Below are 18,662 nucleotides of genomic sequence, written 5' to 3'. Positions count from 1 at the left end.
CACACCCATGTAACCTCCACCCAAAACTAGATCGAGGATCTTTATAGCACCCAGCTGTCTCCTATGGGCCCCCTCCCTGTCAACCCCTCCCAAGGTCACTCCTCACTCCAAGCACCATGGATTAGTTTTATCTTTCTTGATCAATAGACATTTTTTGCTGAATGAATTCCAGGTTACCCAAGCTTAGCAGACTTGCCTGAGGGCAGGCAGCTCATGGGGAGGAGCCAGGATTTAACCAGGTTTGTCTGCCGCCGGACCCCAAGTTCCCAACCTCAGGCAGACACTGACATACTGAATCATCTAAGCATAGGCGTGAAGAGCCTCAACTTTCCTACCTGCTAAATAGGGTAACAGAATCTGTACTTCACCAATGGCCATTGAGAGAATGCGAGCAGAAGCCCCTTCCCATGAGCCACACGGCTACACTGCAACCGCAGGGACACCCAGGGTGCCTGCAGACACCCACACATGTCCGTTCTTGAGGCGCTCATGGATGCACAGACCCACAGGCCCAGGCGCTCAGCCCCAGACAGCCCCACACAAAGACACACAGACAGACATAAACAGGCCCAGGTGCTCACAAATATATATCCAGACAGACACCCAGACCACCCCACACAGGGAGCCCCGCACACAATCCCAGACGTGCATACATGCAAAACGTTTGCAGGCACCCTGACGCCCCCGCATCACCAGGCTGTGCCCCGAGCTCAGGCCCGGACAGAGCCAAGCCCGATCCCTATCTCATCTGTCAGCACTGCCACCCAGATGGAGCAGGCCCTGGAATGACGCCCGGGGGTCCCCCACCCCCTACTTGGGAGCAGCTTTAGCAGCAGGGCCTGCTGTTGGGCCAGGGGGTGGGGGTGCTGTGGAGGAAGCAGTGCACTCCCCCCAGTCAGAGACTGAGAGAGACACAGCAAGAGACTCAGAAAGATGGTGGTGGAGACAAGGAGCTGGAGGGAGGCAGAGACAGCTGGGGGAGAGGGACAGAAAGGGATAGTGACATACACCCAGGCCGAGACAGCAGAGAAAAGACACAGGAGGGGCGGGGGTGGGAGCAAGAGAGGCAGAGGGGGAGACGGGTAGCAGGTAGAGTGATGGAAAGAGAAAGAACAATAACAGAGACGGCGAAGAGGCAGAGAGACAGAAAGAGGAAGAGACAGCGTCGCAGACACGGGAGAGGTGCTGAGACAGCGCAAGATGGCGAAGGGGAGCCTCAGTGACAAAGGGAGACCCAGAGACTGAGCGAGACCAACACAGAGAGACAACAGGAGAAAGAGATGTTTCCTCTGCTGTCCGGAGAGACACTCAGTGAGGGGAAGAGGAAACTATAAGAGAAGCAGGTGCTGCCGCCGAGGCTGCCAGCCCAGCAATGTCCATCGGTGGTGGGAGGGACAGGAGGAGCTGTCGCCATTGCTCCCTGCAGCTCTGGGGCCCTGTCCCCACCTCCCTGCACCCTGGCGACAGACACCAAAGGGCCACATTTGTGGCCCTCTGAGCTCCACCTGCTGGGAGTGTGGGAGCCTCCTGCTTCTGGGGGCCCATACTCAGGCCTGGCATTAGGGAGTCTGCAGGGCCGGGGGCTCGGCCGTGCACCTCCTCTGTCCTGTTCCGCCCTGCCAACTCTCCTTTCCCCAGAGTGGGCCAGTCTGGAAGGAAAGAATGTTGGCGAGGCGCTTAGCCAACCTGAGCCCCAGTGTCTTATCCATCTGATGGGGCCAATGGCGTCCACCCCAAGGGGATTCCTGGGGTTCCACCAGAGAAGATGGGCCTGCACTGCCCCCGGTTTGGTGAGACAGGAGGGGAGCTGCAGAGGAGGGGTGAGGAATGGCCTCGAGATGTGGGGAGAGCCTCTAAGGAGGAGATGATACTTGGGCTGGGATCTTGAGCTAAGCAAAGGTGACTGGGCAGAGGGTGCTAGGGGAGGATGCAGCAGAGGAAGCAGCCAGGGCACAGGCCAGAGGATGCACAGAAGAGGAGAGGAGGCAAAGGACCTGGGTGTCCCTGGGGAGGTGGGTGATGTTCGTCTCATTGACGACCCATTCAGTCTTGGTCCTGGGGGCCCTGGGGAGCTGCCTCTGACCAGTTGGACAGGGGAGAGAGTGAGGCGGGGAGACTCCTTTGGTGAATGAGACTGTGATCAGGGGAAGTGATGGGGTCAGCTGAGCAGCCCCCCTGCCTGGCCCTATACTCAGGTTGGAGAGGAAGTGTCTGCTGCTGTGGCCTCCCTGTGTTTGCTGGCAAGAGTAGACATGCCAGTTTACATCAACCAGCTGAGGCCCCTGGGAGGGCCACTCTGGCCCCTCTGGTCCCTGGGGACTCTAAGAATACCCTTCAGATCTTCCGCTCCCCCACCTCTGTCCCTTCCTCTGTCCTTGGCCCGGGGCTGGGCACTGTGGACTAGGGGCACAGGGGGCACAGAAATGAGGGCTGCCAGCCCCTCCTCTGGCTCCTGACTCCTGGGAGACAGATGCACCAACGGGCGGCCACAGCAGAAGGAAGCCCAGGGGCCACAGGAGCCCCAGGGCCCTAGGGCAAGTCTGCCTGCTCATGGGGTAAAGTCCTGCACCTTGCAATTCCTGCACATTTGCTCTCTCACTGAGTCCTTCCCGGCTCTGGGAAGCAGGGATTCATGTTCCACGTCACAGACAAGGAAGCAAGGGGAGGAGGGTATTCCCAGGATCACACGGCGCGGGGCCCACAAAGATAATCTCACTGTAATTCAGTTCATTTCAGCTAGCCTGTTCCCGTCCTTCCCCTACCACAGCCGGGCCCTGGGGGCACCTAGGTCTTGGGGCACCTAGGTCATGTGGGCCCACCAGGGTCTTGCAGAAGCCGACATGAGTGCAGCTGAGGCAGGGAAGCTGTTCACAGGATCAGTGCTTTGGGGTGACTTTTGGAGTTGGGAGATCGGGCAAGTGACCTCAAAGCGTTTGAGGTGGTGGGAGGACGAGGGAGCGGGCAGGAGCACACGCTCAGGGTATAGTCTGTCTCCTGCAGAGCACTCGTGTGGGTAGGAGAGGATCACTGCGGATTCTTGGGGGATGGACGCAGTCTCCGGAGCCTCTAGCCAGGGCTGGGCATCAGAACCGCTCCGGCGGCCCCGCCTCTGACCAGGGAGGAGCCCACGTTGGGCTCTCTTAGGAAAAACTTTTTATTATGAAAAAGTTTGAATAGATGCAATGTGAACAGGAGTCTCACGAGCCCCCAGAACCCCCAGGTACTCGCTGCCCGCTTCCATCATTGCCAATGCAATAAACACCCATCTTTGCACCATTTTTACCCTCCCCCACTCCCCACCCCCAATGCACTGATGACGATCACGATCACCTATACATTTTCCACAAGTCCCTCCAGGATTCTGATAGGCAACCGAGTTGGAGACTGCCCATCCGGCTTCTTCATTTTGGAGATGAGCAAGGTAAACTCAGAGAGGGAAAGACACTTACCTAAGGACACCCAGCAAGGGAGCAACAGGGCTAGGTTCCTGCTGTGTTGGTCACTGGAGATACCAGTGAACAAGATGGTCTGTCTTCATGGAACTCAGAGTCTAGTGTGGGTGGCAAATGTACAACAGCCTCAGAAGTAAATATTTCGTGTTGGTGAGAGTCCTATGTGGGACCATGGGGACTTAGACATAGGCGAGGGAACGGAAGGCTTCCCGGAGAAAGATACCACTGAGAGATCAGATAAGTGAGAATTATCTCAGCAAGCTGGGGGGGAGGGGGCGCGGGGGGGATGCAGCAAAAGGAGCTGCAGCATGTGCAAAGGCCCTGGGGCCTAGCAGGTCCAGGTGGCCGGTGTGGCTGGAGGTCTCCAAGCAGGGGCCAGAGTGGTAGGAGGTGGGTCTGGAGACATGACCAGCAGCTTTCCAGGCAGTGTGAAGGGTCTTTATTCCCTGAGCACCAGGAAACGGGGTGATGGGTAGGGGCAGGAGGAGTAAGACTGGCTACAGAGAGCCAGCCGGGGAGCAGAGAGAGGGTCAGACCATGTGTGATTGGATGGTGGGTCCCTTCACTGTGACGGAAACAGCCATGAGGAGGAGGATGGGGGAAGGTGAGCAGGAATGTGGGGTCTGGGCAGGCGGTGTGTCCTACCTGCACAGCCCGAGCCCGGGGCGTGGGCACCACGGTGGGCGAGGCCAGGCCACAGCATGGGCACTAGACCCTCTCCTGCCACTGACGGCTGCTGGGCTCCTGGGCCAAGTGCTTGATCTCTCTGAGCTGATATTTTAAGGCTGCAGAAGGGGCAACATAACACCTGCTTGGCGGAGTGTTGTGAGCACCGATGACACCTCTCTGGTAGCCACTTGATTCAGGCGCCCGTGAGGCGTCTCTGCTCCCCGGGAGGAGGTGATGGGACGCCCCACTGTGGGATGGCCTCACAGGTGCTCAGAGTCTGGAGTCTGGGGTGGGGGTGGGCCGAGGGGCGGTTCCGGGCCGGCAGGTGGCTGCGGGCCTGGAGCTGTGGGGGTGGCCCCTGGGGACCTGGAGGGGGCGGAAGCCGGAGCCGAGCTGGGATCCGGCGGGGTGGTGAGCAGATACATCCTGCGGGGGCGGGCCGGGACCTCGGGGAGCTCCCCGGGGACCCGGCGGGGGCACCGTGGACGTTGCAGGAGGGACGCTGCGTTGGGGCGACCGAGCCCGCGCCGCCCCCCATCCGCAGGGGCCGGGCGGAGGGTGCCCCCTGGCGGCGCGCCACGGCCCTGCCCTGAGGGGTCCCCCCTCTCCCTCCTCGCCCCGGTGGGGTCTGAGGGGTGAAATTCCCGGGCGCGGCGTCCCGCCCACCAGGTTCTGGGCGCTTTCCTCAGCGTCAAAGTCAGAGCGATCTTCTGAGCCCCAGGTGTGTGCCAGGCGCGGAGTCCAGAGCGCAATGGCAAGCTCGCGCTCAGGACGGGCACCCAGGGGGTGCTCCGAGATGCTCCCCTTTCCTTTAGGTTCACCCCTGCGGACCTCTGGGCAGTGGTGTGCTCCAGCCCGAGGGGATCCCCAGGTACGGGAAAGGATGAGGAGGTGCCTGTCCAGGCACCCATCCTGGGCTCCCCAAGGGGCTCGCTCTGCCCCCCAGTGGCCTCCAGAAGGATTGGAGCCCAAGGTGTGGTGTGTGATGGGGGTGGATGGTGAGGTCTGTGTGGGGGTGTGTGTGTGTGTGCTTTCTGCGCTGCTGTATCTCTGTGCTGTCCTGTTGTGTGGGTATTCATATGGGGTGCCGAGAGGTGTTTGTTGAGGTGTGTGACTGTGATCATGTTGAGGTGTGTCTCTGTGTTCAGGGGTGTGTGTCCCTGTGATGTCTATGACTAGGAGTGTGTGTCCGTGTGTGTTGTGATCAGGAGGGTGTGTGTGTCCAGGGACGTGTGTTCACACATGGGCAAGTGTTTGGATGTACACGTGTTTAAGCTGTGTGATGCCAGCTGGGGGGAGGTGGATGGGACGAAAGGGTGATTGTGACCTGGCGAGGAGGAGGTGAAAATCCTTCACCATGTGTCTTCCCAGTGGAGGGGGCCGGGCACCTGTTCCGCTCCCTCACTCCAGCCCCCAGGACCACCATTTTCCTCTCCTCTCCCTTTCCAAACCCTTGCCCCTTCTGGGTCCAGCTCTCAAAGCCTCAGTGCTGAGGTGAGGAAACCAGGCCTAGAGCCAGGAGGGACTGGCCCAGGACACCCGGCCAGAACGCAGTGGAGCCAGGATTCTGGCCAGACTCCCGACTCCAGCCTGGAATCTTCTCTATCCCAGAAGGGCACTGCACCCTGCACCCAGCCCGGGGCGGGGGTGGGGACGGGTTTCTGGGCTGGGCCGTGTGGGGAGCAGGGCACAAAAGGCCCAGTGTCTGCCCCCGCCTTCCTCTCCCAGCCGTGCCCTGCTCCAGGAGCCGGGTGGGTGTCCAGAGCCAGACCGGGCAAAGAAGGCCACCTGTGACACCCGTGCTCACCTGAGTGCCAGTCCCAGTGCTGGACTCACCTGCCAACCACCCTGTGTGCTGACTCTCCTTGGGTGTGATGAGGAAACAAAGCTTTGCCCAAATTCGGGCTCCTGGCGCCAGCTCTCAGCTGGCACCCACCCAGGCCCAGAGCGCTTCAGCTTGCCCTGCTGCAAAGGGATTGATGAGTAATTAAGATCATGATGATATCAAGACACTATATTAATAGAAGCATAATAATGGCTACTGTTTGCTGAGGGCCGACTGTGCGCCATGGCCAAGCTCTTTATACAGGTTCTGGGGAGCAGTGATCCAGGGTACTTGGGACCTGAGGCTCCAGTGCCAGCTGGATTGCCAGGATTATTTCCCAGCAAATCTTCCCAATTGTGTGACCTTGAATAAGTTGCTTGATATCTCTCTGCTTCAATTTCCCCAGTTTTAGTAAGCTGACAGTAGATGAATTAATACAATTATCCACTGTTTTGCTTTCCATAGTTTCAGTTACCTGCCATCAACCACAGTCTGAAGATAGTAAGTACAATGAGATATTTTGAGAGAGACCACATCCACATAACTTTTATTATAACGTATTGTTAGAATTGTTCCATCATTTCATTAGTTATTGTTAATTTCTTACTATCCCTACTTTGTAAATTAAACTTTATCATAGGTATGTATGTGTAGGAAAAACATACTATCATCACTATCCCTGGCTCCAGGCATCCACTGGAGGTCTTGCAATGTACCCCCTGCAGATAGAGGGGTTACTGAGTATAGAAATGACTTAGACCCTCTGTCTGGTATTGAATTAGTGCACAATAAGTCTTTGCTCTTACTTCTGCTGATCTGCTTGGTTCCTCATGGCAACATAGGAGGAAGGTATTTTACCTCCATTTTACAGATGAGGAAACTGAGGCAGAACTATTTGTCACAGTTCTCAAAACAAGCGGGTATCCAGACTGGGTCCTGAGATCAGGCTTGCTACCAAAGCTGTGTCAGAGGCTATAACCCCCCCCCCATGAAGCTCCCCAACATTGATAGAATAGTTTGTAGCTGATGGGGTTAGCCCTTGAATAGTCTAGAAAGTGCTTCCACATGCATTGACTTGTTTGTCTCTCACCAGAGCTTTAGAATGGGCATTTAACATTAGGGTCTCCCTTGATAAATGGAGACATTGAGGCCCAGAGAAAGTCCCTTCCCCAAGGTTACATAGCAAGTCAATGACAGAGCCAGCATTTGATTCCAGGTCTTTCCACTATTAAATAATGTCATTTTATGTAATGATGGTTTGGCGTGTACCTACCATGCATCAGGCTGAATGCCAGCCTGTGCCCTCATGATCCTTTGTCATTCTTAAAATGGTCTCATAGTGATTCCCAAATCCACTGGGTTTCTTCATTGATCCTTGGTCTGCATAGACATCTCTGTCTATTTCCCTGACCCCCAGGCTGGGGACCCTGTAGAGGAAAGGCCAGACTCTGGGTGCCCAGGGCCTCGCCTGAGACTGTAGGGAACTGGGGGATCTGATGGGAGCCATACATAATCTGATGAGGGAGACACCCAGTCGGGGTAGTGACACAAGGGAGGAGGCCTGGCAGGAGGAGCGGACAAAGGAGCACTTGGAGGGAATGTAACCCCGACACTCACCCATGAGAGGGGAGTCCGGAAAGGTCCCCCTGAAAGGCCCATGTGCATGCGGAGATGGAAGGGGCAGGTGGGCATGACACATTTCTGTCTAGAGTGACAGGTCCCCGTGTGATATTCTCCACCAGACATCACGATCGGTGTGATGTAAGCGTGTCAGATTGCATTTAACTCTTGCATTTAATTCACAATGTCTCGTTTCATTTTTAAAACTTAAGGCTAGCCCCACTGCACAGATACAGAGCCTGAGGCCTGAGGGATGAGGTCCTGCAGCCGGCAGAACTGGGACTTGAACCCTGGCCTCGGCCAGACAGCGACGGGAACCGGCCTGTGCAAGGGGCTTCCCGTTGCTCCCCAGCAGCTCTGTGGGGGGCTGTCTCAGCGCTTCTTGAGCTTCAAGAGCTGGAAAGGAGGCGCCACGTGGAGGCGAGGCGCCTCATCTCCTCCCGGCCCATGCGCAGCCCGAGTCCCGCCGGGTTCCCAAACCTCCATCACCCCCGCGGCCCCCGAACGCCTGGAACGGCCGCTCCCGGGCCCAGGCCGGGCGGGGATGGGGCCAGGGCGGCCGGGCCGGCGCGAGCCCCCGCGGAGGGAGGTGCAGGACCCGCTGCAGCAGCGCCCCGGCCTGCGGGCGGCGCGCGGGGTGGCCTGGGCGCGGCGGGGCCCGGGGCGGGCCCGAGAGCCCGTCTTCCAGCACGCGGGTCCCCCAGAGTTTCGCTCGAGCCCTCGGGGGCGCTGTCAGGACGGAGCCTCGCCGGGGTGAGCCAGCGTCTGGGGCCCCCGCGGCTCTGAGCAGGCCGGGAACCGCCTGCTGGCGCTTTTGTTTTTCCATCCACAACGGGCTTACGTAAACTGCTCGCCGGCCCGGGCTGCCAGCGCGGGGGCGGAGGTTTTATCTGATGGGGGCTCGGCCAGGGCTGGGGTTCCCTGCGTGTCCCGGCACAGGCCCCGCCAAGAGCGCCGGGCGGTGGGTGGGGGGCGGGGCTTGGCACCCCCGGCTCCGCGGCTCTTGCTCAGCCCCACTCGGGGAAGTGCCGGGCTGGTCTCCCCCAGGACCACCCAGGGGACCCCACCCCTGCCCTCTCATCCCAGGGCCCTACCGGCACGTGCTGCCAGGAGAAGGGTCCTCTCTACCTGCGCCCCAAAGAGGGCGAGAAGCTGCCTGAGGTGAGATGCTGGAGGCCTGTTTGGGGTTCGCTTGGCTCCGGACCCCAGACCCCAGCTCTGCTCCAGTCGAGTCAGCAAGCTTGGGGGGCGAGCCTGGCTTACCAGCCGCACCTCGCGCGTTCTGATTTAACAGGTCTGGGGTGGGAAACCAGGAATCAGCAATTTTTTGCAAAAAAATTTTATTTGGGGGAAAAAAAAGTCAAGATCACAGTAAAGGTAACAGAACAATCTACAGCCAACTCCCATACACCCTTCCTGGGTTCGCCCCTTGTTAACCTTTTGTGTTTGCTTCCTCTCCTGCTCCACACCCACACCCACATGTCCTTGGTTGCTGCTCCTTATTATACTCTTCTTCTTCTTCCTCCCATTTTACAGATGGAGAAACTGAGGTGGAGGAATTGAACTTGCCACGAAAGTGAAGGAGTTGACGTTTAAACTCAGATATCAGATGAAAATTTTGCTTTTTCACTTTGTGATTTTTTTGGTTGAATATATCTTTTTCTTTTTTTTGATGATTAACACTTGCACATAGTATATGAAGGTATAAAGTATGTAGTTTTCTTACTCCAGCATCCTAGCTCCTTCCTTACAGGCAGTCTCTGCTACTCACTTGTGTCTTTCCAAAGACATTCTCTGCCCATGAACATATGCCCATAAAATAATTTTTACACAAGGGGTGTTGTATTAACCCTTTTGTTCTGTACTTTGCTTCTCCCTCCCCCCCACCCTTAACTACTTATCACAGAGATTTTTTCCACATTGGAAATAGAAAACTGCTCCATTCTTTTAAAAACAGTGCATAATAGTCCATGGGATGGATGTTCCATAATTCATTTCACAGTAATCCCCTCTGATGGGAAGCGAGGCTGCTTCTAACCTAAATAATACTATTTGCCTATAAATAGGCACATCCATAAATCAGTTTGCACATGTGCCAATATATATGTATGATGAATTCCTAGAAATGGCATGGCTGGGTTAAAGGGTATGTGGATTTTTAATTTATTTAGATATTGCCAAATCGCTCTTCAGGGAGGTTGTACCAGTTTGCCCTCCCACTTGCTATGAATGAGTGTCTGTTTCCCACACCCTTGCCAACACAGCATGTTATCAAACTTTTTGATCTTTGTCAATCTGTTAGATATAAAATGATAGCTCATTGCTGTAATTTCATTTCTGCTGCTACAGGGAGGTTGACCGTGTTTTCATATGACTAAGAATCATTTACATTTCCTTTCCTAGGAACTGTTTGTTTATATCCTTTGACTATCTTTTAATTAGGTTTTTTTTCCTCTTCCTGATATGTAGGAACTCTTAAAATAGCAAAGATATCAGTCCTTTGTCGACAACATATGATATGTGCATAATATGTGTGTCTTTTGACTTTGTTTATGCTGTGTCTTTCACGAAGAATTAAAAATAATTGTATGTGGCCAAATTTATCAATCTTCTCATTTATAAATTCCTTTAAAATTTTTAACACTTGAAAAGACCTCCCTTAGTCTAAGAATATTTTTGAAATTGCCTCCAGGTTTTATTCATTCTAGAATTAATTTTTGTGTAAGGTGTGAGGTGGGGGTTTAGCTGCATCTCTGGATGACTACCTAGTAGTCTTAACACTGTTTATTGGCTAAGCCATCTTTTTGCTATTAATTAACAATGTCACTTTTGTCATATATTAAACTCCTATGAGCATTTAGCTACTGTTTTGGTTTCCCAGATGTAACAATTTAGCTTGAACTGGGTGGCTTAAAACAAAAGAAACTTCTTTCAACATTCTGGAGACGAGGTCTGAAATCAAGGTGTCAGCAGGACCAGACTCGATCTGGTGACTCTGAGGAATAAACCATCCAGTTCCTCTGTCCTAACTCTGCTGGTTATCAGCAAACTGGGGGATGCCTTGGACTGTGGCAGCTGAACTCTGATCTCTGCCTTGGTCTTCACAGGGCTTCTCTCTCGTCATGTCTGTATCCAATCACTGTCTTCACGTAAGAACACCAACCACAGGATCAGGACCAAATCCAATATGACCCAGGTCAGTGTGACCTCATCTTAACTTGATTACATCTGCGAAGCCCCTACTTCCAATACGGTCATATTTATAGAACTGAGGATTAGAACTTGAACAAATCTTATTTTGGGGGACATAAATCTACCCACTTCAAGTATGCTTTCAAATTCTGTCCTAGTGATTCATCTGTCTAAAATGTACAAATAACGGGGCCTCCCTTGTGGTGCAAGGGGTTAAGACACAACCTCTGAAGCAATTTGCAGCCTCTGCAGCACGAGTTCGATCCCCCTGGCAGCCAGGAAGCTACCCACATGATGCAGCAGACCTCTCCTGTCTCACCCGCTGCTCCCCTCAGCAGTGTATTTCAGTAAATCCATCTGTTCTGTCCACCCCATCCCCATCTCTGGTGAATCTGCTCACCCCCTGCACCTCTGGCCTACACCCCAGTTCTTCTACAAATAAACAAATAAAAAAATAACTCTTCACAACAGATAAAAGCAGGATATGGAAAAATCTTTACTTTCCTATTTCTCTCCCCACCCCTGGATTGATCTCCTCTGGAGCGACCTCCACTGGGGGGGGGGGGAGGGAAGGGGGCCTCCTTGCTTTGTTCCCTGGAGAAGACAAAAAAAGGCTGAAGCCTCAGTTGCTATCACGTGGAGGCCCAGCTTGCCTCTGGACGACTTCGGAGGAGCGCATTGGCTGAGTGGATCTGTGTATCGTGGGGTTAATGGGTCTGCTGCCAAGTGCCCACGCGCCTCCTCCCAACAGCGCCACTGGGGAGGGGACCCCAGGAGAAAGGAAAGCCATGAGACAAAATCTGAACTTGGAAGGTGAAAGTGGAGGTGGACTGGGGTGGGGAGCTGAGGCTTCCATCCCCAGCCTCCATCAAGTGAGCGGCGGGGTCCTGGCTCCAGAGACACCCCCTCCCTCCCTCCAGAGGCCCTAAAACCCACCTGGTCTATCTCCCTGGGTCTGGACACACCCCAGGAGCCAAAGCAGATCATGAAGTTCAGCAGAGCCCTGAGCGCAGGCCCCTGATCTCTCCTTCCCAGGGGAACCCAGCAGCCGAGAGGCAGGTCCACGGGGGAGAGAGTCTCTCCATAGCTGGCGGTTTCCCGGGGTGCAGCAGAGGATGGACACACAGGGGGAAAGCAGGAGACGCGCTGGTGTCAGGAATGGGAGAGCTGGCATTTCCTCACTCATCTCTGCGCTTGACAACTCCTAACAATGGCCACGTACTTGTTTTTTGGTTTTTAACTTACATGATCTTTAACAATTTTATCTTTGAATGTGGCATAGCATAACACAGTGACGTTGTGTAAGTGTACGATTTGATCACTTTTTACACAAGTATGTACACCCGTGCACCACACCCAGATCAAGGTGTAGACAGCGTCCCAGCAAGTTCCCTTCTGCCCCTTCCCAGTCCTAGCTGCCCCCAGTGGTTATTTGTTTGCTGTCACTTCATTCTTTTTTTTTTTTTTTTAAGATTTATTTATACAAGCACTAGGTACAGTCAGAAGCGCGGGAGGGTGAGAGAATTCACCAGAGCCAGAGCGGGAGGCAGAGCAGGCAGAAGGACCGAAGTACACTGCTGAGGGGAGCAGTGGGTGGCAGGAGAGGTCTGCGTGCCATGTGGGACCCTCCTCCGGTGGCCGGGGAGCAGCCGGGGATTGAACCGGCGCTGCAGAGGCTGCGGGCAGCTTCGCAACCCAGCGCTCAACCGCTGCGCCACCGGGGAGGCCCATCTTCATTAGTTTTGCCTGTGCTTTGAGCACGTCTGCTGGCGTCTGGTGTCCTTGCCGCCACATAATAAAGATGTGATTCATGCATGTTGTTGCGCTCGATGAAGGTTCATTGCGTATGGCTGAACAGACCCCTGTGTCGAAAAAGCCACACCTCACCTGGCCTCCTCCCCTGTGGCGGCCGTTCCCGTCTGGGGTCGTGAGCAAGGCTGCCATCGATGTACATGTCTTGTCTTTTGTGACCAAGGGACTCATATCTCAGGCTAAATGTCCAAGAGCGGAATTGCCAGGTCATAAAGCAGGTGTGTATTTGGAAAAGCATGCGCTTCTCTTGCTATAAAAGACATTAGGAAGAATCAACAGGTGATAAGGTAAAACTTGAAAAGTGTCATTTGAGGGTGAACCCAGAGCTTCTGGGGGAGGTGGGCTGGATTCCGGAGGGAAGGCAAACACGGCACTGGCGAGGGGCAGGAGCTGTGCCTGGGCCCTCTCAGTCCCCCTCCCAGGGAAGGGTCTGCCAAGAAGCTGCCTCCACGACAGCCTCAGGAAGCATCCTGCCAACAGTCTGATTTGGGGCCTCCTGCCTGGCCCCCCCTACTGTGCAATAGGCTGGGAGCACCAGACTCAAGACCCTGGAGACCACCTCCCAGGTCCCCAGCCCCAGCTGTGCCTCAGTCTCCCTGGTGGGCAGGGAGGGGAAGGGAGCCAGGGGGAGGTGGGCCCACCCTAAACATTTCCACGGAGTTTGGGAAGTTGCTGTTCCACCATGGGCGCGCCCCCCAGGGGAATGCTGGAGCCCAGACCCTGGCCGCCAGGGGCAATCAGCTCACACAGGCCCCCATGAGCCCAGGACCTGCCCCATACCTGGCAGCTGGGCAGTCGTACCTACCAGCCCAATCCAATCCTCTTTGGTCTGGTGCAAATACCCAGCAGTGCTTAGATGTGACTGGCACCCTGGCTGCTGACCCGCCCTGGGCCTGGAGTAATGTCGTCCACAGTGGGACTCCCTGGGAGAAAAACAAAAATGCGACCACAAACCCCAGAAGAACTCTCGGTTCACACCCCTGCCCTGCCCTTTCTGTACTATGGTCCCTCTGTAAGGATTTCACGCCCGTTGTGGTTTGTTGGGAGGATGGCATCAGACACTGCCTATAAAATGTGGCTCTTGGTGCCTGATACCCCATGGACCGTCGGCAATATTTACTGAGGGCGGACTGTCCCCCAGATCCCACAGCCCTGGGAGGGAGATCCGGGGTGGGGACAGGGTGAGGGATGCTCCTGGGAGGGGCTTTAGTCAAAGCAGCGTCTTTGAACAAAATGCCTCAGTGTTATCCACAGCCTGAAACGTGCCATCCTTCACGGTCTTTTCCAGGTGAGCTTTCTGGTTTTCTTTTGACTGTTTCAGAATGTGTTGTCACCCTCCAGACCCCTTCCCTCTCTCCCTGCTCCTTCTCTCCCATCAGTAACCACACCCACCGTCTAGTCCCCCCAGGCCATGGGCATCAGATGTAAACAGCAGGTTAGTGTGTGTTGGGAGCTGTGCTTCTTCGAATGACATCAATACAATTAGCTGTCTGCCCATTGGTTTGTCCCCACATCATAAGGAAGCAGCTCCACGAATTATGTGGGGGGTTGTGTTTGGAGGTCTGACTAGGTATCAGATTTTTCAGTTTGCTGCAAAAATACTATAAACTGGGTGGCTAAAAACAACATAAATTTGTTTTTCACAGTTTTGGAGGCTGGAAAATCTTAGATCAAGGCACCAGTGACAGGTCTGACATCTAGTGAGTTTCACCTTCTGGTTCACAGATAGCCAGGTGTGTCTTCACAGGGTGGAAGGGGAGAGGAAGCTCCCCGGGGTCTCCCTTATACAGGCACTAATCCCTTTCAGGGTTCCACCCTCATGACCTTTTCAGCTCCTAAGGGGCCCACCTCCAAATACTATCACATTAGGGATTAGGATTTCATCATACAAAATTGGGGGGAACTCATTCAGTCGATGGCTTTTGAAGTCCACAATACTTAGAGTGGCTCAGGAGGTGGGGGGACTGGAGAGGGTCAGCGTGACAAGCAGTTGTCCCCCAATGCTTCTCAAATCCATGGTCACTGCCAGGCCATTTGCTTGCTGGTTGGGAGACCACGTGTATTAAAATAGCGCAGACAGAGAACACAAATAGATTTTAAATGGGTGTTCCAAATTACCCGGCACTAGGGTAGTCACTGAATGTGGGGGTTAATTTGTGATCAATCTGTTTTGAACACTGGCAACTCTGCACAGCAATTTCAGGATGAGTAGAGGAGGAATCATCTTATTTTACTCTGTGTCATTATCTCCCTGGTTATGCAGGAGAATCCAGTTTGTAACAATTATAAGAAACGACAACAGTTAAACACTTTCTCTATGCTGGACACTTTTATGCATTTTATTTCTTTGTCTCCTTGAGATAACCCAGGGGATACATGTGATCATTAATTCAGAGAGGTTAAGTAAGTGGCAGATCCAAGATTAAAACCAAGGTTCTCCTGTCAGATGCAGAGCCCAAATCCTAAATAGTCTACACTGCATATTGCCAAGTCCAAAGCTCTGCTTTCTGGATGGAACTAGAAAATGAGGAAACTTAGTCTTCTGGCTATAAAATCCATCCCATTTATCTACCAGCAATAAGCAAGTTGGAAATGGAACAGAAAAAGAGATACGAATTGAAGTTTATAAAGACCTAGTAATCAACTTACAAAAGATGTACAACAACTCCATGGAGAAAGCACTAATTATTGAAGGACATGCACACACACACACACACACACACACACACACACACACACACACTGAAGAACAAATGAAGGCATGTACCATGTTCATGGAAAGGAAGACTCAATATCAGAAATACACTAATTTTTTTCCAAATTAATCTACAAAATCAAGGCAATCTTAATTAAAATTCCAATTGGATTTCTCATTAAGCATGTTAAACTGATTCTAAATTTCACACAGAAAGGTAACATGTAAGAATAACTAAGACAATCACATAGAAAAAGGAAGGTGTCTTACCTTAACAAATCCTGATTTATTATAAAGCCTTGGTAATGAACATATCCAGGTTATTAGCACAGAATTGGACAAATAAATCAGTAGAACAGAAAAGGGATCCTAGAAATAGACCCAAGTTACTTGGGACCTTGGTGTAATGATCAAAAGGCATCCAATCAGTGAGGGGACAGAATAGATTATTCAAAAATGGGGTTTGAAGAAGCTTTCTGCATAGAAAAAAATAAAATTAGATCCATCTCACATCACACTCAAAAATAGACTTCAGATGAATAAATGACCTAAATGTGAAAAACAACCTTAAAGTTTATAGAAGAAGAATATGAGAATTTCTTTATGGTTTGAGATAAGGATGAAGTTCTTAAACAAGTTCCAAAAGCTAGAAATCATAAAAAAATATATCATTAAGTTTAAATTCAACCAAATCAAATGCTCTTTTGCAGTGAAAGGTATTTGCAAATGCCTTTGAGCAAATTTGCAGCACATATACCAGACAGAGGATTAATGTCCAAATTTATCAAGAACCCTCATAAATCAATAAAAGGAAGATAATGGGGGGGGATGAGGAAGAAGGTGTGAACTGTTCACGAAGAAAGAAACAGGAATGATGAATAAGCATAAGAAACGATACTTAACCTCACTATATTTATTAAAGAAATGCAAATTAAACAACAAAGTGGTTCCATTTCATACCCATTAGTGAAAGGCAGAAGGTTTGACACTATTAAGTGTGGCCAAGGACATGGGAAAATGTGAATTCTCAGATACCACAACTTGGCAATATCTATAAAGTTGGAATTATGCATACCAACTGACCGGCAGTTCTGCTCTTAAGAATGAAACTTCGAGAGGGCCTCCATGGTGGTGCAAGGGGTTAAGTCTCAGCGCTATCAGGCTATGAGTTCGACCCCTGGCCAGGGAGATACCCACATGGTGCAGCAGACCTCTCCTGCCTTACCCGCTGCTCCCCTCAGCAGTGTATTTCAGTAGATCTGCCTATTCTGCTCCTCACTCTGTCTCTGGTGACTCCTCTAACCCTCTGCACCTCTGGTCTACACCCCAATTCTTGTATGCATAAATAAATAAAAATAAATCTAAAGATGAAAATGAAACTTTGAGAAATCCTTGCCCATTGATCAAGAAAACAACATGGATGTTAAACATGTAAATGTTAGTGTACAGACCAAGGGGCACCCTGGAACCCCTAAACTTGCATGTTCTAAAGGGGTCCAGCCAGCTGTGCACAAAGGAAAAGAGACTGAGTATCAAAGACTTTAATCAAATTCGTGTGCATAGAAGAAAGGATAACAGTTTCCCAATAAAACACCCAAAGTCAGCCATCCCCTCACCAGTAAACACCCAGACAAAAAGGATCGGCCTGAAGCAGGGCCACCGAAGCCCAGAAATTTGCCACAAGTCTAAGTCACCTTCTGGTGGGGACCCATCGGAAGGGGGTGAAAGGGGCCAGGAAGTCTGGGATGAAAGGAGCAAAATCAAGGCACAAATCAAGATAACAGCTGCCATCGCCAGCCTCCCCATGTGTCTCTTCTGAGTATCTCTGCATCTGTCTCCCCCACATGTCTTCTCCAAGGCTTCCAAGTCCCTGGTGCCAATCCAAAGCCGAGAAGGAAGCCGGCTCCTCTTCTCCATGAACTCACCTGCCTTCCATGTTCTCTGTCTAGCTTCACCTGGCTGCTCAGCGGCGCCCCGGAGACCCCAGCCGCTAGCCCAAGGCCGCTGCTCCTACATGGAGCAGGGACCAGGGAACCTCCCCTTTCACAGCGATGCTTCTGTTACAGAAACACCCCCTGTCTCTCAGCAGAGTCATTAAACAAATGAAGGTCAGCCATTTGTCCAGGAGAACGCCACACCGTGAACTGACTATGAACTTGACTTACACATACCACCACTGGATAAATATCCAACAGTAAAATTTTGCTGTTTGTGGACTGAATTCTGTCCTCCCCCACCTGATTTCCTGACCTCCTGACCCCTGGTCCCAGTGCTTGCAGCTGTCTTGCGCAGGCAGGTGTTTGCCATTGTAATCGGGCTAAGGTGAGGTCACGAGCATGGCCCCTAATTCCACGGGCCTGGTGCGCCCATGAGAAGAGGGCGAGGAGCACAGGCACACAGGAGCTGGTTGGGGGGGAGGCGGAGAAGGGCAGGTGATGACGACAGCAGAGACGGGAGATGCAGCTGGGAGCCTGGGACTCCCACATTTTGGCCATGAAAGGCCGGAAGGCAAGACAGGCTACTACCCAGAATCCCAGGAGGAGCAAGGCCTGCCCATACCTGGATGTGAGACCTCGAGCCGCCAAAACTGTGAGAAAATACATTTCTGTTCTTTTAAGTCACCCAGTTGGCCGTCCTTGTGATGGCAGCCTTAGGAAGCGAATATAAGAAGTAAGACAAAAAATAAACACGGCACCGGGTGAAAATGTGAAACACGCAGTACTGTGCACTCTGTGGATTTGAAAACATGGACCGGGAGGATGCAGACCAAATCCCCGATGGGGTTGCTTCTGTTAAGGAAGGGAAATGGAACTGGGAAGGGGTAAAGATGGCTGTTTAAAAATCTTCAGGAGTGTTTTTTTTTTTTTTAAATAAAAATATCTAAAGCAAGAAAGACACAACATCTACATTTGTTAACCAGGTGGTAGATAAGTCTGAGCATATTCTTTTTTTTTTTTTAAAGATTTATTTGTGCATACAAGAACTGGGGTACAGGCTAGATGTGCAGGAGGGTGAGAGGATTCAACAGAGACAGAGTGGGGAGCGGAACAGGCGTATCCACTGAAATACACTGCTGAGGGGAGCAGCGGACGAGACAGGAGAGGTCCACTGCGCCATGTGGGATTCTCGCCGGCCTGCCGGGATCGACCCCGTGCTACAGAGACTGGGGACAGCTTCATAGCTCAACTACCTGCACCACCAGGGAGGCCCTGAGTATATTCTTTTTTAAAAATTTTTTTTGTGTGTAGAAGAACTGGGGTGTAGGCCAGAGGTACAGGGAAGGTGAGAGGATTCACTGAAGACAGAATGGGGAGCAGAGCAGGTGGATCTACTGAAATACACTGTTGAGGGGAACAGCAGGAGAGACAGGAGAGGTCTGCTGCGCCATATGTGGGTC

Source organism: Talpa europaea, assembly GCF_964194135.1.
Source record: "Talpa europaea genome assembly, chromosome: 7".
NCBI classification, from domain to species: Eukaryota; Metazoa; Chordata; class Mammalia; order Eulipotyphla; family Talpidae; genus Talpa; species Talpa europaea.
Note: the sequence above shows the minus strand (reverse complement) of the source record.